General features: G+C 44.7%; 1 non-coding gene across 1 annotated transcript; it reads left to right on the top strand.

Moving 5' to 3' along the window:
- The first annotated feature begins 23,330 nt into the window (after window positions 1-23,330).
- Window positions 23,331-23,404, top strand: TRNAV-CAC (transfer RNA valine (anticodon CAC)). The gene has a single exon. It is a non-coding gene; the product is annotated as a tRNA-Val (tRNA).
- The last annotated feature ends 2,743 nt before the right edge of the window (window positions 23,405-26,147 follow it).

The following is a 26,147-nucleotide window of genomic DNA, read 5'->3' as shown; positions in this document are numbered from 1 at the left end:
CAGTTCCTTACCTCCCCTCGTAGTTGAGGGATAGATCTTGGTTTTTGGATCTCTTAAGTTCTTCATAATGATAAGAAGATATATATCCCAAGTGACTCAAAGAATAGAGCTATGCTCCCCGGCAACGGTGCCAGAAAATGGTCTTGATAACACACAAGTATAGGGGATCGCAACAATTTTTGAGGGTAGAGTATTCAACCCAAATTTATTGATTCGACACAAGGGGAGCCAAAGAATATTCTCAAGTATTAGTAGCTGAGTTGTCAATTCAACCACACCTGGAAACTTAATATCTGCAGCAAAGTGTTTAGTAGCAAAGTAATATGATAGTGGTGATAACGGAAGCAAAAGGTAACAGTAGTAAAAGCAATGTTTTTGGTATTTTGTAGTGATGATAGCAATAGCAACGGGTAAGTAAATAAGCGAAGCACAATATATGGAAAGCTCATAGGCAATGGATCAGTGATGGAGAATTATGCCAGATGCGGTTCATCATTTAACAGTCATAACCTAGGGTGACACAGAACCAGCTCCAGTTCATGGATATAATGTAGGCATGTATTCCGAATATAGTCATACGTGCTTATGGAAAAGAACTTGCATGACATCTTTTTTCCTACCCTCCCGTAGCAGCGGGGTCCTTACGGAAACTAAGGGATATTAAGGCCTCCTTTTAACTACGGTCATCACTGGTAAGTATCCCGATTATTGTCACTTCAGGGTTAACGGATCATAACACATAATAGGTGACTATAGACTTGCAAGATAGGATCAAGAACACTCATATATTGATGAAAACATAATAGGTTCAGATCTGAAATCATGGCACTCGGGCCCTAGTGACAAGCATTAAGCATAGCAAAGTCATAGCAACATCAATCTCAGAACATAGTGGACACTAGGGATCAAACCCTAACAAAAATAACTCGATTACATGATAGATCCCATCCAACCCATCACCGTCCAGCAAGCCTACGATGGAATTACTCACGCACGGCGGTGAGCATCATGAAATTGGTGATGGAGGATGGTTGGTGATGAAGATGACGATGGATTCCCCTCTTCGGAGCCCTGAACGGACTCCAGATCAGCCCTCCCGAGAGGTTTTAGGGCTTGGCGGTGGCTCCGTATCGTAAAACGCGATGATTTCTTCTCTTTGATTTTTTCTCCCCGAAACTCAATATATGGAGGTGGAGTTGGAGTCGGAGAGGCAACAGGGGGCCCACGAGGTAGGGGGCGCGCCCTAGGGGGGTAGGCGCGCCCCCCACCCTCGTGGCAAGGTGGTGGGCCCCCTGGCCTTCATCTTTGGCAGGTATTTTTCTTATTTTCTGAAAAGTGTCTCCGTGAAATTTCAGGTCATTCCGAGAACGTTTGCTCCTGCACATAAATAACACCATGGTGGTTCTGCTGAAAACAGCGCCAGTCCGGGTTAGTTCCATTCAAATCATGCAAGTTAGAGTCCAAAACAAGGGCAAAAGTGTTTGGAAAAGTAGATACGTTGGATACGTTGGAGACGTATCAACTCCTTTCTCCTATATATACCTACGTACCCCCAAACGATCAGATACGGAGCCAAAACCCTAATTCCACCGCCGCAACTTTCTGTATCCATGAGATCCCATCTTGGGGCCTGTTCTAGAGCTCCGCCGGAGGGGGCATCAATCACGGAGGGCTTCTACATCATCACCATAGCCTCTCCGATGAAGTGTGAGTAGTTTACCTCAGACCTACGGGTCCATAGTTATTAGCTAGATGGCTTCTTCTCTCCTTTTGGATCTCAATACAATGTTCTCCCCCTCTCTTGTCGAGATCTATTCGATGTAATCTTCTTTTTGCGGTGTGTTTGTTGAGACTGATGAATTGTGGGTTTATGATCAAGTCTATCTATGAACAATATTTGAATCTTCTCTGAATTCTTTTATGTATGATTGGTTATCTTTGCAAGTCTCTTCGAATTATCAGTTTGGTTTGGCCTACTATATTGATCTTTCTTGCAATGGGAGAAGTGCTTAGCTTTGGGTTCAATCTTGCGGTGTCCTTTCCCAGTGACAGTAGGGGCAGCAAGGCACGTATTGTATTGTTGCCATCGAGGATAACAAGATGGGGTTTTCATCATATTGCATGAGTTTATCCCTCTACATCATGTCATCTTGCTTAAGGCGTTACTCTGTTTTCACTAACTTAATACTCTAGATGCATGCTGGATAGCGGTCGATGAGTGGAGTAATAGTAGTAGATGCAGGCAGGAGTCGGTCTACTTGTCTCGGACGTGATGCCTACATACATGATCATACCTAGATATTCTCATAACTACGCTCAATTCTATCAATTGCTCAACAGTAATTCGTTCACCCACCGTAAAATACCTATGCTCTTGAGAGAAGCTACTAGTGAAACCTATGGCCCCCGGGTCTATCTTCATCGTATTAGTCTTCCAATACTTAGTTATTTCCTTGGCTTTTGACTTTGCTTTTATTTTACTTTGCATCTTTATCATAAAAATACCAAAAATAGTATCTTATCATATCTATCAGATCACTCTTGTAAGTGGCCGTGTAGGGATTGACAACCCCTTATCGCGTTGGTTGCGAGGATTTATTTGTTTTGTGCAGGTGCGAGGGACTCGCGCGTAGCCTCCTACTGGATTGATACCTTGGTTCTCAAAAACAGAGGGAAATACTTATGCTACTTTGCTGCATCATCCTTTCCTCTTCGGGGAAAACCAACGCAATGCTCAAGAGGTAGCAATGTCCCTCTTGTTCCCATGCTCATATAAGTGGGGAAAGAACCTCCCTTATAAACAGGTCCAACTCCCTCTAAACTAGCAATGTGGGACTAAACTTTAGTTCCACCTCTTGCCTTGCATGAGTGGGCTGCGTGGGCCTCTAGGATTTATTAAGAATTTCTGAAACTGCTATTGGGCTAGGCCCAAAGTAGACAAAATTCCAGCATTCCCCCACCAGATCCCAGAGGCACACAAAATTGCCTTTGGTTCCAAAACACTGTTTTATATACCGGTACTGCAGTGGAGACTGTTAAGTTAAACTTCCACCTAGAACTCTATGCTACACTAGTAAGCAACTTGAACAGTGGACTGGGCCTTGAACTGCAAGTTTTCTACGAATCTAGCTTCACATAAAGCCTTGACCGATACGTGGCTACCGTGGGTCTCCCCCGCGGGTGGAGCTTATGCGTCATACTCTATGACCTTTCATGAGTTTACTAGAGAGAACCCTACTCTCATAGATTGCGACGTTTGACAATCAGACTCATATAGGTGTGTTCTTCAAAAGATGTTCTGCAGGATAACATCTCTGCTTAAATGAGCCACTTAGAATACATTAAGATATACATCAACCTGCCATGCAGATTAGGAGAGTATTGCATATTCATGAAGTGGTATTGTGAATAGTAAGGATACTCTCCTCTCAGTTGACCAACAACTTGTCTTCCACATCTAATTCACGGGATCTCCGATCACAAAGAATAGGTTACCACTATGAACAACTCATATTGTGGGTCTCATACCCATCTCCCTCGATGCATTATCTATCACATTACATGATAGACCCTTAGTAAAAGGATCTGCCAGATTTTTAGACGTTTGGATATAATCCAATGCAATAACTCCGGAGTTTTTCATTTTCCTGACAGACTTTAACCTTCTCTGAACGCGTCTTGATGACTTCATGTTATCCTTTGAGCTGCTCACTTTCATGATCACAGTTTGATTGTCACAGTTCATAAGGATACCCGGTACAGGTTTCTCAACAACCGACAAGTCATTCAAGAGCCGACGAAGCCAATCTGCTTCGACCGTAGCTGTATCTAGTGCTGTGAGTTCTGCTTCCATTGTTGACCTTGTTAAGATGGTCTGCTTGCAAGACTTCCAAGAAATAGCGCAACCTCCATGAGTGAATACATACCCTCTCATCGCCTTTATATCATCAGCATCTGAGATCCAGTTTGAGTCACTATGCCCTTCAAGCACCTTTGGGTGCCCGGTGTAGTGAATTCCATAATTTGCAGTGCCTTTCAAATAACGCAAAACTCTCTCTAGAGCTTTCCAATGCACATCTCCTGGTTTTGAGACAAACCGACTCAGTTTGCTAACAGCAAAAGAGATGTCAGGTCTTGTAGCACTTGCCAAGTACATAAGCGAGCCAATAATCTGAGAATATTTCAATTGATCTCTAGCAGTTCTTCGATTCTTTTGAAGTAACACACTTGCATCATAAGGTGTTGGAGAGGGCTTGCAGTCACTATAGCCAAAGCGACTCAAGATCTTTTCCACATAGTGAGATTGAAGCAATGTAATCCCACCATCATCGTCTCTCAACAACTTGATGTTCAGAATGACATCAGCCATCCCTAAATCCTTCATCTCAAAACAGCGAGATAGGAAATTCTTGACCTCCTTAATAACATTCAGATTTGTTTCGAAAATCAGTATGTCATCAACATACAAGCAAAGGATAACTCCCTCGCCCCCACCATGGCATAGTACACACATTTGTCAGCTTTGTTCACAACAAAGCCTGTAGCTGTTAAAGTTCTTTCAAACTTGTCATGCCACTGTTTGGGTGCTTGCTTGAGTCCATACAAAGACTTCAGCAACTTGCACACTTTTCCTTCCTGACCATCTAGTACAAACCCATCTGGTTGTTCCATATAAATTTCCTCGTCCAGCTCTCTATTTAGGAAAGCAGACTTAACATCCATTTGATGGACGAGAAGACCATGCGAGGCAGCTAGTGAAAGTAGAACTCAAATACTGGTCAGTCAAGCCACAGGTGAGTAAGTATCAAAGAAGTCTTCACCTTCCTTTTGGGTATAATCCTTAGCCATGAGCTGAGCCTTGTACTTTTCAATAGTACCATCAGTCCTAAGCTTCTTCTTGAAAACCCATTTTCATCCTATAGGTTTGCACCCATAAGGATGATCAGTTATCTCTCAAGTTTCATTCGCCAAGATGGAATCCATCTCGCTACGAACTGCTTCCTTCCAATAGTCAGCATCTTTAGATGCATAGGCCTCTGAAATAGAACTGGGAGTGTCATCTATGAGATACACAAGAAAATCATCACCAAAGGACTTTGCAGTCCTCTGTCTCTTGCTCCTAGTAGGAACTTCATTGTTCTCCTCCACAAGACTTTCAAAGTTTTCTATCAAAATGGCAGGTTTGGTAATTGTAACTGGTTCCTGATTCGATGAACTAGGCATCTCCTGATTAGATGAGGTAGCCATATCCTTCATGGGAAAGATATCTTCAAAGAAAGTCGCATCATTCGACTCCATGATCGTACCGACATGCATGTCAGGTACCTCAGATTTTACAACCAAGAATCTATAGCCAATGCTATGAAAGCATATCCCAGGAAAACACAATCCACAGTCTTTGGTCCAAGCTTCCGCTTCTTTGGAATTGGAACATTAACTTTCGCCAAACAACCCCATGTTCGTAGATAAGAAAGTTTTAACCTTTTCTTCTCCGATTCCTCGAATGGAGTTATCTCTTTGTTCTTTGTGGGAACTCGGTTTAGGACATGACATGCCGTCAATATCGCCTCCCCCCACCATGCCTTGGAGAGACCCGATGTGTCTAACATGGTGTTGACCAAATCAGTTAGAGTACGGTTCTTTCTTTCGGCCGCCCCATTTGACTGAGGTGAGTAGGGAGGCGTCCTCTCATGGATTATACCATGTTCCGCACAAAAAGCATCAAATTCATTGGAAAAAATACTCTCCACCACGGTCGGACCTAAGCCTATTTATTCTTCGATCAAGTTGGTTTTCCACTTCAGCTTTATAGATCTTGAAAAAGTTCAAAGCCTCATCCTTAGATTTCAGAAGATACACACGGCAATATCTAGTGGATTCGTTAATTAACGTCATGAAATATTTCTTTCCACCTTTTGTCAAAACACCATTCATTTCACAAAGATCTGAATGTATGAGCTCTAGTGGTGCAAGATTTCTTGTTTCCGCAGTCGTGTGTGACTTACGAGCTTGCTTAGCTTACACACACACTTGACACTTGGATCCCTTGACAATGGTGAAATTAGGGATTAAGTTCAACTTCGCTAGTCATTACAAATTTATTCGACTCAAAGACAAGCTTGTAGCCATCTCTACACAGAAGAGATCCGTTAACAAGATTTTTATTGATGGAGGAGACATAATGCATGTTCTTCAGCCGCACGATCTTCCCCGAAGTAAACTTCAGATCGACCGTGCCAACACCACGAACAGAAGCACTTGAACCGTTGCCCATCAGCACGGTTGAAGTCCCCGCGGTCTGATAAGACGAAAACATGGAAATATCACCACATACATACACATTAGCACCCGTGTAAATCAACCAATTAGGAGAATGACATACTGAAAGAATAGTGGGAAATATACCATACCCAGCATCCTTCATATCAATGTCTCCAATGACATCATTAGCGGTCTTGCCGCTTTTCCCAGGATGACGCTTGTCATAGCGATTAGGGCAACTAGGAGCCCAATGATCAGGATCCCCACACACATGACATACACCTTTCTTCTTGTCATTCTTCTTCTTGAAGTTCTTGTGCTGGACAGCCTTGTTCTTCCCATCAAACTTTGCTTTACCATCAAACTTGCCCTTGTTCTTGAACTTGTGGGGCTGGAAGTTCTGCTTCTGTACCACATTGGCACTAGATCCTCCCTCAATACCTCGAGCACATGTGTCCTTTGCTCTCGCCTTTTCTTCCACATCAAGAGTGCCAATGAGATCTGGAACGGAAAACTCCTGCCTATTATGCTTTAGTAAGGTAGCAAAGTTCCTCCACGAAGGAGGAAGCTTAGTGATGATACCTCCGGCAACAAACTTGTCCGGTAGCATACAATTGAAGTGCTCAAGTTCTCTAGCAAATGACTGTATCTCATGAGCTTGCTCAACCACGGAGCGCTCTTCAGTCATCCTGTAATCATAGAATTGCTCCATGATGTACAACTCAGTGCCTGCATCTGAGACCCCAAACTTGGTCTCGAGTGCGTCCCACATATCTTTTCCATTACCAATTGACGCATAAGCATCAACTATGTTCTCATCAAGAGCACTCAAGAGAGCAACTTTAAACAGAGTATCCATTTTTTGAAACGCTTGTTCCTGTTGGGCATCAAGTTCCCCTTTAGGCTTGCCAAGCGTGGCATCATAGCAACTCATGGTTTGAAACCACAAGACTGCTCTCATGCGCCACCTCTTATAGTGGATACCCTCAAACATAGGAGGTCTCATGGAAGCAGCAAAACCACTTGGGGTAAATTGCCTATGATAAGGTTTTTGGATTGTTGGAAATATGAGCAATTTACCGAATGATTTTATTAAAAGAAATACAAGATAAAGCATGACCATTATAGTAGTGATAAAACAAGCCATGCGAGTTGACAAAGAGAAGGTAAACATCATCTTCATATATGAACTGTAACTGAACATATCTAGAGCAAACAGTATAGCAAGTTGCATATATGAAATAGAGTCTAACATATCTAGGGTAAATACTAGAACAAGGAACTGTAGCAGGACCTCTAATACTAGAACAAGGAGAAGAACACGTACGGGACAGCAGCAGCAGAACGCTGGACTTGGGGTCGGTGTCCACGCCTGCCATGTCGTCGAGGAGGTCGTGGATGTCGGGGAAGAAGTCGTCGTCGGGGAAGTAGTCGTCGGCGACCGGATCATCCGTGATGAAGCAGCCAGTAGTCGCGCTGAGCGCTCCCCAAAAACCTTATCACTCTTCTCCCGTACATGACTCAAAAGGTGTGGTTTCGGAGGCCTACTATCCCAACGTGCGGTGCACGCCACAAGCCGGGATGAGGAAGACAATAGTAGCTTAGAGAAGGAACCGATGGCGAGGGAAGGAGTAGTTCTGGTGCGTCTCTCCGGGAGGAGCGACCTCCCTTTTATAGGCACAAGTGAAGGAGGCGAGAGGGCAGCGACGGGAGGTGAAACGAAGAGACAGAGATGAAGCAAACAGCCAGCAGCCAAAGGGCTGCACCGTTCGCATTCGAACTACACTTTCGCAAAAATCTTTTCAGCTTTCGTGTGACCTTTCGTATACCCGTAGTGCGTGGCAAATATTTAGACATCGGCTCATTCCCGCAACCCGCGGCGCGGCGCGGCGTGACGAGGCGTGGCGAGGCGGGCGGCGGAGAAGGATCGCGCGTGGATGTCCCTCTTGTTCTCATGCTCATACAAGTGGGGAAAGAACCTCCCTTATAAAGAGGTTCAACTCCCTCTAAACTAGCAATGTGGGACTAAACTTTAGTTCCACCTCTTGCCTTGCACGAATGGGCTGCGTGGGCCTCTAGGATTTATGAAGAACTTCTGAAACTGCTATTGGGCTAGGTCCAAAGTAGACAAAATTCTAGCACTTCCCATTTGCATCATATTCTTTAATTTTAGCTTATACTAAGGATTTAACCAACCCATGAGATTTTCTTAAAGGGCAAAACCCCTAAAGTTTGCCAATTGTCCAAAATACTCATCCTAAACCCTAACTTTGACAATGGCCTAATATTTATTATGTGGGCCTTCTCCAATTTCTAAAGGTTTAAAATGATTTTTCTGGTTAAAACACTAAAGCTAAATAATTTGAGATTATTTTTTTGGAAAATATTAAAATGACCTCAAATATTATGATATTTTTGTGTGGCCTTGTTACAGTCCAGAGAGACCCCATAAAAAATCCCATAACAAAAATTTTGAGTTGTTTTTAGCAAATATTTTGAGTTGTTTTGGTACCCCAATTAATTATAAACATCAACACATGGGCCGACCCAATTTGGCCCAATTAGCGAACCTTAGTAACTTGCACCTGGCTATGATTGCTTCTTGAAATGCTTGGACCTGAATTTACATTTCTCTTTTGTTTTGTTACTGGAATTTACCCTGTCTAGAGGGTGTTTAGCGGTTATAGTTGAGTGATATACCTTTTTAGGAAAAAAGAATAGATTTATCTTGTCTTATTGTTAAGGATGCATATGATGAGCTTTATGCCGCCCACACATCGGCCTTCTACCCCGTCAATTTTTTTGGGGTAGTCGTCGGTGGCAAAGAAAAAATCATGTCGTCTGGTTCCACTACGAGACACATACAGATTTCATGGAGAGGAAGCACTGGAGATGGCGCAAGTTTGACAAGAATATGGTGAGATTCGCCAAGGCGAATCATGCCATCTTGGGCCTTGCCCTTGCTGCTCAAACCGTTCCCAACTTCGAGGACCGCACATGGTAGGAATGGGACAAATACAAGGCCTAGACTCGTTGCATATGCATGTGCCCCCGCGCATAACATTCACCATCGACGTGGTGGGGCTCAAAATCATGCAATAGTCGCTAATCAACCAAATTTGAACACCTATGATATGAATATGTTGCTAATCGACCTTTCTTCTCCCTTAGGGAAGAACTTTGTAATGCAATGTTAATTAAATTTAGTGCTTCCACTAGTGCAGAACCGGGCAATAGCACCGGTTCATAAGGCCCTTTAGTGCCGGTTTAGGAACCGGCACTAAATTTTCGGCACTAAAGGCCCCCCCCTTTAGTACCGGTTCAGCATGAACCGGTGCTAAAGAGCAACCACGTGGCACGAGCCAGCTCCCGGGGCCGGGAACCCTTTAGTACCGGTTGGTAACACCAACTGGTACTAAAATGTTTGGGGGGGGTTTTGGTTTTATGATTTCTTTTTCATTTAATTTTGTGTTTTCCATTTTAATTCTTTTTCGTTTGCTAGTATTTTACGGTACTACACATTGTACATGTTATGCATATATATATATATATATATATATATATATATATATATATATAAATAGAATTTTAGTAGAACCAATCATATATATATCATCAATGTCTCACAAACCATATTAATTCACACATACACACATGTATAGCTATATACAATTTCTCCTACATATGCATGTTGCCTTCGGAGCCAGTGGCATTAGCCTAATTGGTGCCTTCGGAGCACGATGACAATTGGAAGTGGTTCATGGGGGCGGTAGCGGGTAATAGTATTCTCCCTTCGGATTTATGACCTGGTCGAGCAAAAATCCCGCTATTTCCTCTTGAAGTGCTTCTATGCACTCCGTTTCTAGGAGCTTGTCTCGCACCTCTTTGAACTGTTAAGAAGGAGATCAATATGCATGTGTATTAGTTGTGTGACTAGATATCGATAATGGTGTAAAATTGTGAATAGTGTTCTGACAAGCGTACCCATTCCTGTCTTTGAGATCTGCTCCTTTTGGACGCCATCATGCGAATGTTCTCGCAAACGCAGAATGCACACAAATCAGTCCCCTGCGCCTGCTTCAGGGCCTTTATTACGAGAATGGAATTTAATTTGATCAGATAATAATTAATCAAGCATGATAATTAAAGAGATGGCAGCTAGCTAGCTAGCTAGCTAGTACTACTTAATTACTTACCTTGGATCGAAACCATTTCAGCTTTGGTTTCCATTCGCCTTCCGTGACGCTGATGAACCTTGCCCAAGCCCTGCCCGCCGACAAAGAAAATGAATAAAGGGGTTATTAAATAGTTCATATCATGAAATGACGAATTACTAAATAGGCCGAGATATATAGTTAATAATGATTGAAATTACCTGTTGACTATCCCAAACAAGATGTTATAGTCACTTTGTTTTTTAAGTAGCGAGTCCAGTATTTCAACTGTTCCGACGTCCACTTTAATGATACACAAGATCCAGTGAAATCTGCATGCACACACGTTTGCATGTCTTAATTAAGCGGGCATATGTAAGCAAAAACATGTAGCTAGCTAGCTAGTAGGCAAAAACAGAGAATTTGTAGTACAAGAAAGTGTGACTCACTTGAAGTTGTAAGGAAGTAGTATATCTTCATTGTATTTGAGGCGCTTCAAGAACTCTAGCATGCTGTCCTCTACCTCTTTTTCTTGATGCTTGTTTATTTTCCATGTGTATTCATTAACGGTGTTTGGGTCAATGAACCCAATGCCATAGCGTCCACCTTTTCTCATTTCATACATCTTCATCCTGCATAATACCATAGAAAAGAATATAGTGAGGATAATTACATGTAATGATTGATCAAATGGATCACTACAGCTAGCTTGAGACTTAAATTACACAAAGAAATCACTTACAGACAATAGCAACTGACGATAGATTTGTTGAGTGCGTCTTGATTGTAAAACTAAAACAGTTCAGGATACTCAACGGCCACAACTTTCTCATGGTAGTAATCATCCTTCTTGACATACACCATGAGGGACTCTCGATTGGATCTCTTGGTAATGTCCATGTACCATTGATGCAATTCATACATTCTCGTTGGGAGCTTGTTGACATCTTCTGGCTCGACCAAAGGTTGGCCCCGGACATATTTCCATTTTATTTCCTCCTCTGTAATCCCAGGCATGTCCTCGATCTCGAGGAGTTGGCCAACAGTGATCTTGAGTTCTTCAGCCTACATTATATGCTCCTGGGTTATTACCACATCGCCCACCTCGGGAACGTAAACTGTTTGGCCACAATAATATTGGGCGCGCGTACTGTCACGTGTTGTTGGCGGCACAACAAGCGGGGGGATCGATTGCGCCGCCTGTTTTCCCAGCTGGGCAACGGTTTTCCCGCATTTTTTGACAGCCGCTGCTTGTTGTTTGCTCGAGCTCGAGCTCGCCTCCTTCTGTAGACGTCGTCGATGTAACTTCCTGATGTGGCGCTCATAGTCTGTGTCAACAGGCTTAGGAGCTGGTGGTTGAGCCATACGAATGAAGTGGTCAACTACTTCCACAGGCACTTTCTCCCTTGGCGGCGGTGGCGGTTTCGGTCCAAAATGGGCGTTGACTTCTGCCTGCACTATGGTATTGGTTTGCTCCTCGGTCCTGTCGTAAGCCCTCACAGGAAGAGGAGTAGTGAGGTTTGGACCATATTTATATCGCTTGCCTCCGCCTGTACTTCCTGTACTATGACCTCGACTCGTACCGCTACGCACCATAGCTGCGGGGTGTCTCTTCTGCGATTGCTGAGGCGGCGGAGACGGCTGACGGGGCTGAGTTGGACGAGGAGGAGTGGCCTGAAGCTGTGCCGGACTTGCAGTGGCCTGAGGTTGTGCCGGACTTGGAGGAGGAGTGGACGTCTGACACTGTGTCGGACTTGGAGGAGGAGTGGCCTGACACTTTGCCGGACTTGGAGGAGGAGGAGTGGCCTCACGCGTTGGTGGACTTGGAGGAGCGGGAGTCTGCTAACTCGGTGGCGGACTTCGACGAGGAGTCGGGTGACGCGGTGTCGGTGGCCTTCGAAAGATGATGCAATCCTTTCTCCATAGGATGACACGATGTATGGCCTCTCCCAATGTGTGCTCGTCGTCACCTCTAGGAATGTCAAGCTGTAGCTCCGAATATGGGTCCACCACCTCATCAACCAAGACACGAGCATAGCCCGCTGGAATCGGGTTGCAATGGAAGGTTGCCTCGGGGGAATTTGAAAAAGCAATAGCGTCCGCCACCTTCATGGATATGTTCTTCATTTTGAAGTGTAGCTCGCAGTTAGTGTTCTCTGTGATGTCATCCACGGGGTATCTATCCAGCACTACTGCATCGCGGGGGGCCGAACCCACGCTGCTTCTCGGCATGGATGGGGCGGTGGTATCCAATGCTAGATCATCCACTAGCTGCTGCAGATGCTGAGACCCCCTTTGCTGGCTAAGTGAGTCGATCTGCTCCTGCTGCCGCTGGAATTTAGCTGCCAATTCCGCTACTTGCTTCTAGGCCTTGAAGGCGTTCATAGTCCCGCTTCCTCTGCTCCTCCTCCATCTTCCTCTTCTTCTCCTCCGCAATCTTCTTTCTCGCACGGGTTCTGTAGTCGGCGTTCCAGTCCGAAAACCCCTCATACCACGGAAGAGCGCCCTTGCCTCGTGTTCTTCCCGGGTGTTCAGGATTACCTAGGGCACGCGTAAGCTCGTCGTTCTCTCTGTTGGGCTGGAACACCCCCGATCGAGCCTCTTCTATTGCAACAAGTAGCGCATCATCGGCTCTGTTCAGACATGCCTTCGTCGAAATATTGCCTGTCTTCGGGTCCAACTCCCCCCAGGCGCATAGAACCAAGTCCTGCACCTGGGGGGCCAGCTCTTAGTAACCGGAGTGACACTTGCATCCTCCATCTCTTTCTCAGACTTATCCCACTTAGGCATTGCCACCGCGTAGCCACCTGGCCCTAGCTTATGGAACATATCCTTTTTTCGGCATTCTTCTTGTTTATTCTCGACCGTTCCTTAGCTAATTCTGAATCCTTGAATTTCACGAAATCGTCCCAATGAGCACTTTGATTCTCTAGTATCCCCTCGAATACTGGAGTCTTCCTTCCTTCCTTGACGTACTTCTCCCACGTCGTTCTCTTGTGGTTCTTGAATGCAACCGCCATCTTCCTAAAAGCAGCGTCCTTGACTTTCCGCACATCTGCTTCTGTGAAATTATCTAGTAGGGTGAAATGTTCCATGAGAGTATCCCAAAGCAGTTTTTTTGATTCTCGTCGACAAAAGTAACATTTGGACGTGGCTTTGCTGGCTTTCTCCATTCTTGAAGGGAGATCGGGAGTTGGTCCTTCACAAGAACTCCGCACTGACGAACGAACTTGTCCGCAATCTTCTTAGGCGCTAATGGTTCGCCATTAGGTTTGAATGCCTCGATATTGTACTTTACGCCCTCTGTCAACTTTTTTGTTCAGGCCTCGTTTCGTCCTTTTGCCTGAAGATTTGGTCAATCCGGATGGCTGAAAGAAGAAAGATCGATTCGTTAATATATCTTCAACTCATTTAAAACATGCGATGATCACCAGATTCTTGCTTATATAAATATATATACCTCGCCGGTGTTTGTTGTTTCAGGATCAACATGTTCTTCGTCGTAGTTCATGACTTCATCTTCTCGGTCGTCGCGATCGAATATCATATCACCCTCTCCGGTGTTGTTTAGAAATTCGGAGCCGTCAAAATCTTCTTCATTCTGATCATCATCTCGCCCACATATGATATCGAACATGGTTTGTTCTCTCTCTCTGTCGATATTGTCCGCCATAGCTTTTATTTAACTATGCCAAAAGAAATATAAAACAATTTAGTATAATCTCGAATAATAGATATAATCTGGAATACATCGTCTCGAATAATAGATATAATCTCGAATACATCGTCTCGAATAATAGATTTAATCTCGAATACGTTGTCTCGAATAATAGATATAATCTCGAATACATCGTCTCAAATAATATATATAATCTCGAATAAATCATCTCGAATATTATATATCGAATACATCACTAGCTAGCTAGCTAATAAAGATCGAATACTAGAGAGTAATCTAGGTGGTGGACAACCAATGTGAAGGAACCATCACTGGATCATAGCTCGGGTGATCACCCCAAAGAACCTGCCAGGTATTGGAGAACCTGACGTCCATAACAGCCATGTAGCGATGGACGTGCTCGTCCTCCTCCCTAACACGGCGACGTACCACCTCCGGCGGGGCCGGCTCCCTCCGCACCGAAAGTGGCCCACGCGAATGCCACCAAAGGAGATGAGGGTCGACGACGGGACCCGGGGCCGAGTTCCTCACCAAGCGTCGTGCCCCTGAAGGTAGCACCTCCCAGTGCCAGCCCGGCGGAGCCCAGTCCCGGACATGGGTCCTCTGAAGCAGGACGTCGTCGCGAACGGGTCGACGGCGAGGATGCGGGCCGGGCATCGTCGACAACAAATACACTAATTATGCTATCATTGCATATATCAAAATTCTATATGCTATTTCATACTAATTAAGCATCTAACACTAAAAACAGAAAAAACAACTTCTATACATCCATTAAAAACAGAAAAGAAACATTATATAAAAAAATTCCATACTAATTAAACACTAATTATATCCATCTAACATGCATTCATACATATATACTAGTGAAAAAATAATAATCTGAAAAATCTAAACTAATTAAACATACAAAATACGTATATACTAATTAACTTAAGGAAATGTGCGTGTGTGTGTGTGTTCATCATGCTTGTGTGTGTGTATGGGCTCGGGGAGGGGCGGCGCCCATGGTGGCCACCGGGGGCGAGGGAGAGGGGTTAGAGGGGGAGAGCTCACAGCGGGGCGACGGCGACGGCCCGGGGCGGCGACGGCCCGGGGTGTGACGGGGCGGTGACGCGGGGACGGCCCCGGGGCGGCGACGGAGACGAGGGCGGCGACGGAGACGAGGGCGGCGACGGCGACGGGGGCGGCGACGGGGACAGGGGCGGCGACGGGGATGAGGGCGGCGACGAGGATGGGGGCGACGACGGCAATGGCGCGCGACGGGGGCGGCGTAGGACGGGGGCGGCGACGACATCGCTCGATCGGGAAACAGAGGAAGAAACAGAGGGAGAATGAAATTTTTCAAAGTGATGTATATATAGAAGGCACCTTTAGTACCGGTTGGAGCCACCAACCGGTACTAAAGGTCTGTTTTGGCCAGGCCAAGCAGCGGGAAGCACCCCCCTTTAGTACCGGTTGGTACCGGTTGGAGGCTCCAACCGGTACTAAAGGCCCCCCTTTAGTACCGGTTGGTGCCACGAACCGATACTAAAGGGGGGTGCGCTGCCAGGCGAGGGGCGCAAAGTTTAGTCCCACCTCGCCTAGCGAAGGGCAGCCGCACTGGTTTATAAACCCAGCCGCGGCTGCTCCTTCGAGCTCCTCTCAAATGCAGGCCTTCTGGGCCTACCAGTGTTGTGCTGCCCCGTGGGCCTACTGGGCCTTTGCGGGCCTGCATCCTGGCCCAACAACGGGTTGGGTTTCTAGTCGTATGCAGGCCGCTCTAGCCTAGTAGGTGGGCTTTTTTTTGCTTTATTTATTTTTGAGTTGTTTTTTTTGTATTTAGAGTTTCTTTGTGAATATTTTTGCTTTAGGTACAAAAAATTACAAACTTTCTGTTAGTGCCCGTAGTTTTCAAATTTGAATAGTTTAAATTTTGAATTATTTGAAATTAGTGTGAATCACTAGTTTGTGAATAACTTAACTTTAAAAATCAGTAAAGGCATGAAAGAATTTGTTTGCACATAAAATTTCTTTGCGTTTCAAATGCCAAAACACATAATTAACTATCCTAACTATTACAGAGATTCCCTTCTGGGTGTGAAACACAGAAGAAAGTGATGATAGCTAGTGAAGCCGATCACATCCCAGATCTTTGGGTGTGAAAATTTTTCTTCGCGTGTGTCCCTTTGCACCATAACCATGGAAAATCTGCATCATTTAACGGGATGCTCGGGTCAATATTCATTGTGAATGGAGCAATTTCATCAAACTTTTCATAATCTTCTGACTTGTCTGTCTTGTCATCCACTCCCACGATGTTTCTCTTCCCAGAAAGAACTATGTGCCGCTTTGGCTCATCGTACGATGCATTCGCTTCCTTATCTTTTCTTTTTCTTGGATTGGTAGACATGTCCTTCACATAGAAAACCTGTGCCACATCATTGGCTAGGATGAATGGTTCGTCTGCATACGCAAGATTGTTGAGATCCATTGTTGTCATTCCGTACTGCGGGTCTTTCGTTACCCCGCCTCGTGTCATATTGACCCATTTGCACCGAAACAAAGGGACCTTCAAACCACGTCGATAGTCAAGTTCCCATATGTCCTGTATATAACCATAATATGTTTCCTTTCCCGTCTTGGTTTCTGCATCAAAGCGGACACCACTGTTTGGTTGGTGCTCTTCTTATCTTGGGCGATCGTGTAAAATGTATTACCATTTATCTCGTACCCTTTGAAAGTCATTATATTCAAAGATGGTAACTGGGACAACAAGTACATGTCATCTTCAATAGAAGTGTCATGCATGGTACGTGCTTGCAACCAGCTGGCGAAACTCCTGGTTTGTTCATGTGTAATCCAGTCATCAGACCGCTCCGGGTGTTTAGAGCGTAGAAAATTCTTGTGTTCATCCATATACGGAGCCACCAAGGCGGAATTCTGTAGAACTGTGTAGTGTGCTTCAGTGAGAGAATGTCCGTCCATACATATTATTTGTTCCCCTCCTAGCGTGCCTTTTCCATCAAGTCTGCCCTTATGCCGCGATTCAGGAACACCAATCGGCTTAAGGTCAGGAATAAAGTCAATACAAAACTCAATGACCTCCTCATTTTGACGGCCCTTGGAGATGCTTCCTTCTGGCCTAGCATGGTTATGAACATATTTCTTTAAGACTCCCATGAACCTCTCAAAGAGGAACATATTGTGTAGAAATACAGGACCCAAAACGTTAATCTCTTCGCATAGGTGAACTAGGACGTGCGTCATGATGTTGAAGAAGGATGGTGGGAACACCAACTCGAAACTGACAAGACATTGCACCAAATCATTCTGTAACCTTGGTATGATTTCTGGATCGATTACCTTCTGAGAGATTGCATTGAGAAATGCACATAGCTTCACAATGGCTAATCGAACGTTTTCCGGTAGAAGCCCCCTCAATGCAACCGGAAGCAGTTGCGTCATAATCACGTGGCAGTCATGAGACTTTAGGTTCTGGAACTTTTTCTCTGCCATGTTTATTATTCCCTTTATATTCGATGAGAAGCCAGACGGTACCTTAATACTGAGCAGGCATTCAAAGAAGATTTCCTTCTCTTCTTTGGTAAGAGCGTAGCTTGCATGACCCTGATGTATGCCGTCTTTTCCGTGCATAAGTTGCTGGTCCTCCCGTGCCTCAGGTGTATCTTTTGTCTTCCCATACACGCCCAAGAAGCCAAGCAGGGTCACACAAAGATTCTTCGTCACGTGCATCACGTCGATTGCGGAGCGGACCTCGAGGTCTTTCCAATAGGGCAGGTCCCAAAATATAGATTTCTTCTTCAACATGGGTGCGCATCCGTCAGCGTCATTCGGAACAGGTTGTCCACCAGGACCCTTTCCAAAGACCACCTTCAAATCCTTGACCATATCATGTACATCAGCACTAGTACGGTGGCGAGGCTTCATCCGGTGATCCGCCTCACCTTTGAAATGCTTGCCTTTCTTTCTTACGGGATGCCTGCTCGGAAGAAATCGACGATGTCCCAGGTACACATTCTTATTAGCTAAATATATACTGTCGGTATCGTCCAAACAGTGCGTGCATGCGCGGTATCCCTTGTTTGTCTGTCCTGAAAGGTTACTGAGAGCAGGCCAATCATTGATGGTCACGAACAGCAACGCCTTTAGGTCAAATTCTTCCCCCATGTGCTCATCCCACGCACGTACACCTGTTCCATTCCACAGTTGTAAGAGTTCTTCAACTAATGGCCTTAGGTACACATCAATGTCGTTGCCGGGTTGCTTAGGGCCTTGGATGAGCACTGGCATCATAATGAAGTTCCGCTTCATGCACAACCAAGGAGGAAGGTTATACAAACATAGAGTCACAGGCCAGGTGCTATGGTTGCTGCTCTGCTCCCCAAAAGGATTAATGCCATCTGCGCTTAGACCAAACCATACGCTCCTTGCGTCATCTGCAAACTCCTTCCCGTACTTTCTTTCGATTTTTCTCCACTGCGACCCGTCAGCGGGTACTCTCAACTTTCCGTCTTTCTTACGGTCTTCTCTGTGCCATCGCATCGCCTTGGCATGCTTTTTGTTTTGGAACAAACGTTTCAACCGTGGTATTATAGGAGCATACCACATCACCTTGGCAGGAATCTTCTTCCTGGAGCACCAGCCCTCGACATCACCAGGGTCATCGCGGCTGATCTTATAGCGCAATGCACCACATACCGGGCAAGCGTTCAAATCCTCGTACTCACCGCGGTACAGGATGCAATCATTAGGGCATGCATGTATCTTCTGCACCTCTAACCCTAGAGGGGAGACAGCCTTCTTTGCTTCGTACGTACTCTCGGGCAATTCGTTGTCCTTTGGAAGCATAACCTTTATCATTACCAGCAACTTTCCAAATCCCTTGTCAGATACACCATTCTCTGCCTTCCATTGCAGCAATTCCAGTGTGGTGCCCAGCTTTTTCTTGTCACCTACGCAATTCGGGTACAACAATTTTTTGTGATCCTCTAACATGCGGTGCAACTTCTTCTTCTCCAAATCACTTGCGCAGTTTCTCTTTGCATCGGCAATGGCCCGACCTAGATCATCAACGGGCTCATCTGATGCCTCTTCTTCAGCTTCTTCCCGCATTGCCGGCTCAGCTTCTTCCCGCATTACCGGCTCAGCTTCTTCCCCCATTGTTGTATCATCGTATTCAGGGAACCCATGGCCAGGATAGCTGTCGTCGTCCTCTTCTTCTTCATTGTCTTCCATCATAACCCCTCTTTCTCCGTGCTTGGTCCAAACATTATAATGGGGAATGAAACCGGACTTAAACAGGTGGACGTGAATGGTTCTTGACGTAGAGTAATTGTGACCATTCTTACAGCGAGCACATGGACAAGGCATAAAACCACCCGCCTGCTTGTTTGCCTCAGCCGCAAGCAGAAAAGTATGCACGCCCTCAACGAATTGGGGAGAGCATCGGTCATCATACATCCATTGCCGACTCATCTTCATTACACAACACCGAATAGACCAAATTAATACAAGTTCATACATAAAGTTCATACAACACTTAAATGCAACAAACAAATAACTCTCTAGCTAAAGCATTTAAATGCAACAACAAATACGATCAAGATCGCAACTAAGGTAACAATGAATCCAACAGCATAATGATACCAAGCCTCACTATCGATGTCATATTTTCTAATCTTTCTAATCTTCAAGCGCATTTTCTCCATCTTGATCTTGTGATCATCGACGACATCGGCAACATGCAACTCCAATTCCATCTTCTCCCCTCAATCTTTTCAATTTTTCTTTCAAGTACTCGTTTTCTCTTTCAACTAAATTTAACCTCTCGGCAATAGGGTCGGTTGGAATTTCCGGTTCACATACCTCCTAGAAAAAATTTCTATGTCAACTTGATGGGCATAATTTGTCATAAACACGAAATGCAACTAGTTTTAAAAGAGAATATACATACCACATCCGAATCATAACAAGGACTAGGGCCGACGGGGACGAATATCAAAACCATGGCACTATATGTATAACAAACAACGTACGGGTAAGATAATTATACGAGTAACTATATATCCAAATCACACAAACATCAATTTTTATATAAAATTTCATGAACAAGAGGCTCACCACAAGGTGGTGCCGGCGACGGGACGGTGCGGGCGATCGACGGTGGCTACGATGGAGATTTAGAAGGCACTAAGTAAACCACACCTACATATGCAAACTAAGTGTTATTTTTGACCTCAAATTGCATATAAATCAAATACTAGCACACACACACACACACACACACACACACACACACACACACACACATATATATATATATATATATATCCTCCCAAATTACTAAACTCACAAATTAATCACTATATAAAGCATTGCAAGAGCTAATCTAGCAATGAGAAATGAAAGGACAAAGTTGCTAACCTTTGTGATCATTTGAATGAATGGGGGCCTTCAAATCTTGACAAATTTTGGGCAAAATGTGTGATGAGCTCGAGAGGAAGAGGGGAAGAACAGAGAGGAGAGGGGAAAGGGGAAGAACAGAGCGAGCTCGGGTGGACGAAGGGTTTATGTAGGACGACCTTTAGTACCGGTTTGTACCAAGAACCGGTACTAAAGGGGCTGGAGGGGCCCCATTCTGACAACATCCTGCCACCACTCTCATTAGTACCGGTTCGTGGCACGAACCGGTGCTAAAGGTTCGTCACGAACCGGTACTAACGAAAGCGGCCCGGCTAGCCGTTGGAACCGACACTAATGTATACATTAGTGCCGGCTCAAATACAAATCGGCACTAATGTGCTTCACGTTTGACCCTTTTTCTACTAGTGTTCCATCCCTCAAATTAAGTTTGTGCCTAATAAGTTGAGGCAACAAAAAAAAAGATATGAATGCCGCAATATGACTCTGAATTGGTGCTTTGCCTCGGCAACCTCCATAATATTATGGAACATGCTCCACACGCTTTATAGAGGCTATCAATCGAGAACGGACGTTTGGCTCCCGGGAGCCATGGAGGCCTTTTTTTGAAAACAAATCAAAATTCAAACTTTTCGGTTTCAAAAAAATCTGAAAAAAATTGTGCAAGTAAACAAGTATGTTATGCCTATGTGTGTAAAATTTCAGAATGAAAAACGTTGAAATGTGACCTATACAAAAAAGACAAATTCCTGGTCCGGGAGGATGAATAGTGTCATGTGTTAAAAAGCCTCAGATTTGTCTTTTTTGCACAGTCCTCATTTCAACTTATTTTGCCCTGAAAATTTACACACGTGTGTGTTAGGCCTTCATATATATGTGTGTTTTTTTTCAGATTTTTTTGAAATGTAGAAAATATGAAATTCAACAAAATTCAAAATTTTCAAAACCGAGCTCCATGGAGCTCGGCCTCCAAAGACAATATCCGCTATCAATATGACCACATACTCTCCTCTCTCCTCCCATTTTCCTTCCCCCTAATATCACCGAGGAAAGCCCGACAGCCCGCCTTATTTCCAACCATTTAATGATAAGTCAGCCCGTAATTATAAGAGAGAATTTCTTATTTGGCCCTTTCTTAAATTTTACTTCCCTTTTTGGCCCAAAATTTTCTGTTCTTCCCTTTTTGACACTCAAACTTCATTTTATTCTCTATGTGACACTTCCGTCAGTTTTGGCCACTAACGGTGTTAAGTCTGAACTAAAAAGACTGTTTTACCCCTAGTGTAGTTTGTGATCAGATTATTTACATACAAACACATGAATGATGTGATATGTTTTGTGGTGTTGAATAAACTAGATGATTCCTTGCGCGTTACTGCGGAAATTTTTATCATGGTAGAAATTAAATTCAACAAAATTATATGATTCAAATTTCAACAAATTTATGTGGTTCAAATATTCAATAGTAGTAATAGACCTAAAAATAGTAAAAACGAGGTTTCTTTGCGAGGAAAGAAAGAAAGTTTAGTATAAGCAATAATTTCACATATTATTCTTATGTATAGCAATTAGGTTTGTAGCTAATCTTGTCTGATATGCATGCATCTCTTAGCTAGATAGCGTCCATTGGATACGTACCTAGGTTAATTAGAGGAAAAAACTAATCATGCTTGCCTGATGCGTACGTGCGCATACCAGCGATGACATGCACACACGCGCTGTGCTCTCGCTGGTGAGGCTGCCGGAAGACGTCGAGCTGGAGATCCTGGCGCGCGCGCCCGGCTTTGCCGACCTCTTGCGGTGCGGCGCCGCTGGCCGAAGGGCGGCTGCCACTGCTACTCCCTCTTCGGAAGCGGCGCCACGGTGCGGAAGGTTCGCGGGTTCCGAGCATCGTCGACGCGCCGGGATGACCGTCTGCAGCTTGCTCTCCGGCAGTATGTGCTAGCTAGAACGATTGGAATGCGTCCTGTTAGAAGTGCTCGTACATACTAGTACTACTAGCTAGTAAACGTTCAAGCAAAGGATCGATTAGGGATTCAGGAAGCCAGCTCTGTATTACGGTGCGTGCATCGTCCAGAGCTTGGTTCATCGTTATTATCGTCGTCAGTTCATGGTCGCACCTCGTCATCAGAAAGTGTATTGCGTGAGCGCGCCGACGTGCATGTGGGAGATATAGTGAGTGTGGTTGACTTCGTCGAACATCATCTAGGAGCAGCATCGACGCGCACAAGCACATGGCAAGCTCCAGCGACACAGGAGCGGTGCTACTGCTAGCGACATTACAGGTAGCACTCTCGATGCCCCCCCCCCCCCCCCCCCGCCCCAATCCTCTCTTTTATCTTGGTTGAGGCCCCTTCTCTTCTCTTTGTGATGACATACCATCACCAGGGGTAAAATTATAATTGCACGTGCCAGTTAACACAGTTGGATGGAAAAATGGATGGAAATATCAAATAGGGCATAAAATGAAGTTTGAGTGTCAAAAAGGGAAGAGAAATATTTTTTGAGCCAAAAAAAGAAACAAATTTTAAGAAAGGGCCAAATAAGAAATTCTCCCTAATTATAACCCATACCGCTCGTCTCGCTGGGAAGCGACGCAGGATGACCTCTACGGGATATACACAAATTTTTTTTGAGGGGTAGTAGTAGGCCTTTTTCTCTGTCAAGTGTCAACATCTTTGATCGGCTTCGAGAGGCCCAACCAGAGGCCCAAAAGCACTGCCGCTAGAGGCCCATACGTAATCCAGTTGGATGCGCTCGTGCACCCGCCGATGAATATTCAAATAGCCTGTCGTTCGAGAAGCAAACAAATTGTCTGGGTGGTGTAGTTGGTTATCACGTTAGTCTCACACACTAAAGGTCCCCAGTTCGAACCTGGGCTCAGACATCAATTCTTTTTCTGTATCCCTTTGCAATTTTTTTTGAGGGGATTCTCCTTTGCAACAAAATAATACTCCACTCTATAATCTACTCCTATATACGATCAATGGGTGGATTACCATTTTTGTATCATTTGTGTGCGTGTGTGTGCGCTTATGTCAACCTACTTCCTTCCTTGTAATTAAGCATCAACTGTGGCTAGTCATTAGTAAACCTGAATTGCTGCTGATCCAAACGCCGACTGCAAGGGCGACCCATCACCCATGCATGTCTTCTTTTTTTTGCCATGGAAAAGCTTGTATTACTCAATCAAAATATCAGTACAATCAGCTTGCACGAAATCTAGGGTCTCAGGTGGACCAGAAGCAAGCCATGTCATAGTTCTTCTCTCTAGTCTAGCAAAAGTAGCAACATTATCACTAGCCTTATTTTGAGAACGGCAAACATGAGTAACACAAGTTTCCCTTAAGCCTTTCAAAAACTTTATCTCCTTCACCAAGGAAGAGTAGACCGATCTATCCATCTCTTCATTTTGAATCATAGCCACAGCAGTTGAGGAGTCCATCTCAATTATAATAGGAGCTTCACTTCTCTAAATGGGCATAAAAAGACCTTCCATACAACCACAGAGCTCAGCTTCTAGAGCATCACGACAAGAAAATAATTGTCTACAGGCTGAGAAGATGATTGCACCCATGCATGTCTTCTCCTTCAAGTTCAATCCTTCCCGTGCTGTTCGTCTTCCCCATCGCAAGCGCGACGAGGACGAGTCACCCTATCTTCTGCCTGTACGGCATATCTTATCCTTCAGATGATTTGTTTTGACATTCCTTTGTTTTCGCAATTTCTCAAGATGAATTCTTCCTTGCCCGTTGCCACCCGTGACCCGTGAGTGCCAGTCGTCCAGGGTGATGCTCAGCACAGCTTCACAGTCCACGGCTGGCTGTCCATGAGCTCTTGCTCCTCTTAGTTATTTTCCTGTCTATAATTGATGTATGGGAGGCGATCCTATTGACTAATATTATTTGTAGCCATTAGTGCTAGCTCTGGAATGCCAGGGAAATCTAAGTGCTCCCTCCTGTGCATCATGTGATCTATTTGTAGGACTTGACCTGAAAGTTTTAGGTTATGTCAAATTATTCTTTTCAGTACGTGCCGTGGTGGGGTACTGCCTCTGTAACCACTACTTGTAACATCTGTAACAACATTCTCTCCTTCTAACTGAAATCAATGAAATACTGCATCGTCAGCATTTCGTCCAAAAAAAAGTACGTGCCGTGCACAATAGAGTGCAGTTTGGTGCTTCTATTCAGCTTTCCGGACGCGTCTCTCTCTCTCTCTCACCACGTTGGTTTGGCGCCTCTATTCAGCTCACCGACTCCGCCATGGTCTCCGTCTGATTTACGTACCATGCCAGGCTCATATATATGATCAAGTTCCACAACGTCTTAAGAACAGAATCGCAGAACCGCGTCCATACGAAGAGAAGGAGTTGTTCCGACGCCTCTCCGACCAGCCAGCTCTCCTCCCACACAAATTAGTGGTACATTATATACCGACGAACTCAGCTAGCTAGTCAGATGCTGCTTAATGTTTTTCAATCGTCCATGCGATACGTTCTTGCAGTTTAATAAGATCAATCTGATGTCGTTTTCCGTTTAACTACTTCGTGCAGAGCATGCAGCTGGACAGGGCTACCGGCGTCGAGCACTTCACGATTTCTGCGAGGGCGCTGCAGATTCCGCGCTGCAAGGGCTGGCACCGGGCCAGTTTATGTGCACTTTCTAAGGGGGTGTTTGGTTCAGAAGTCCTAGGACTTTTTCTAGTCCAGGGACTAATCAAAAAAGACTCTCCAGTGAAGTCTTTTTCTAGTCCCTGTAGAAAAAATCCCTCCCGTTTAGTTCATAGGGACTTTTTAGGAACTTCTTCTAGTATCTGGGACTAAAAAGTCCCTAAACCAAACACCCCCTAACTGCAGCAAAGAAGACAAAAGGTTCAAGCCTCGAATCTTATACAATACTCATTTAATTTTACCATAGCGAATTTAGTGCCTTTGCCTTTGATGCTTTTCGCTACTTACTACTTATGAACTGTGGGTTGCAACGTGCAGGTTCTTCTCCGAAGACACTCAGTTCTATCGTGTCAATGAGTTGGAGATCCGAGGCAAGATATAGAGGAAGATGCTCTCACAAAGCACAACATATGCCATATACTTGGTGTTCAAGCCAGCATATGTATACAATGAGTTCGATTTCCCATACGAGGTGACTTCCGTTGGTGTTACCGGGAGGGAGTCGACCCGGCAAGTTTGTGTGCAAGGTTGCAGAGGGAGTCTTAGTTGTGACGCAAATCCTCCCGGAGAGGAAGTTCATTTCCCTCATGAAAAAGACGATGGTTGGATGGAGGTGGAGTTGGGTGAGTTCCGTAACGAGGAGTGTGACGGTGGTGACGAGGTGTCCGTCAGCTTCATGGGAGAAAGCAAGTCTGGTCTTACCGTGCTGGGCATTGAGCTCAGAAGTAAGCAACAAAAGCCGACACAATTGTAGAATTACCATTAAGTAACCCGTGGGAGTTAAAACGATCTTTTTGAAGTGTCTTTGGTTACGTAAGTGATTTTTCGCTATGATGAAGTGTTTTGTTGATATATTGCGCATTATTGGATTGGCTTGCTGTAACATGACGTGTGTAGTTACCTTCATGGATCATCGAGAATGGCATAAGTGATATTTTAATTACACATTGCGAAGTGA

The sequence above is a fragment of the Triticum aestivum genome, chromosome 6A (genome assembly GCF_018294505.1).
Source record: "Triticum aestivum cultivar Chinese Spring chromosome 6A, IWGSC CS RefSeq v2.1, whole genome shotgun sequence".
Lineage (NCBI taxonomy): Eukaryota > Viridiplantae > Streptophyta > Magnoliopsida > Poales > Poaceae > Triticum > Triticum aestivum.
The sequence above is the reverse complement of the archived record's forward strand: the minus strand, read 5'-3'. Positions and strand labels throughout refer to the sequence as shown.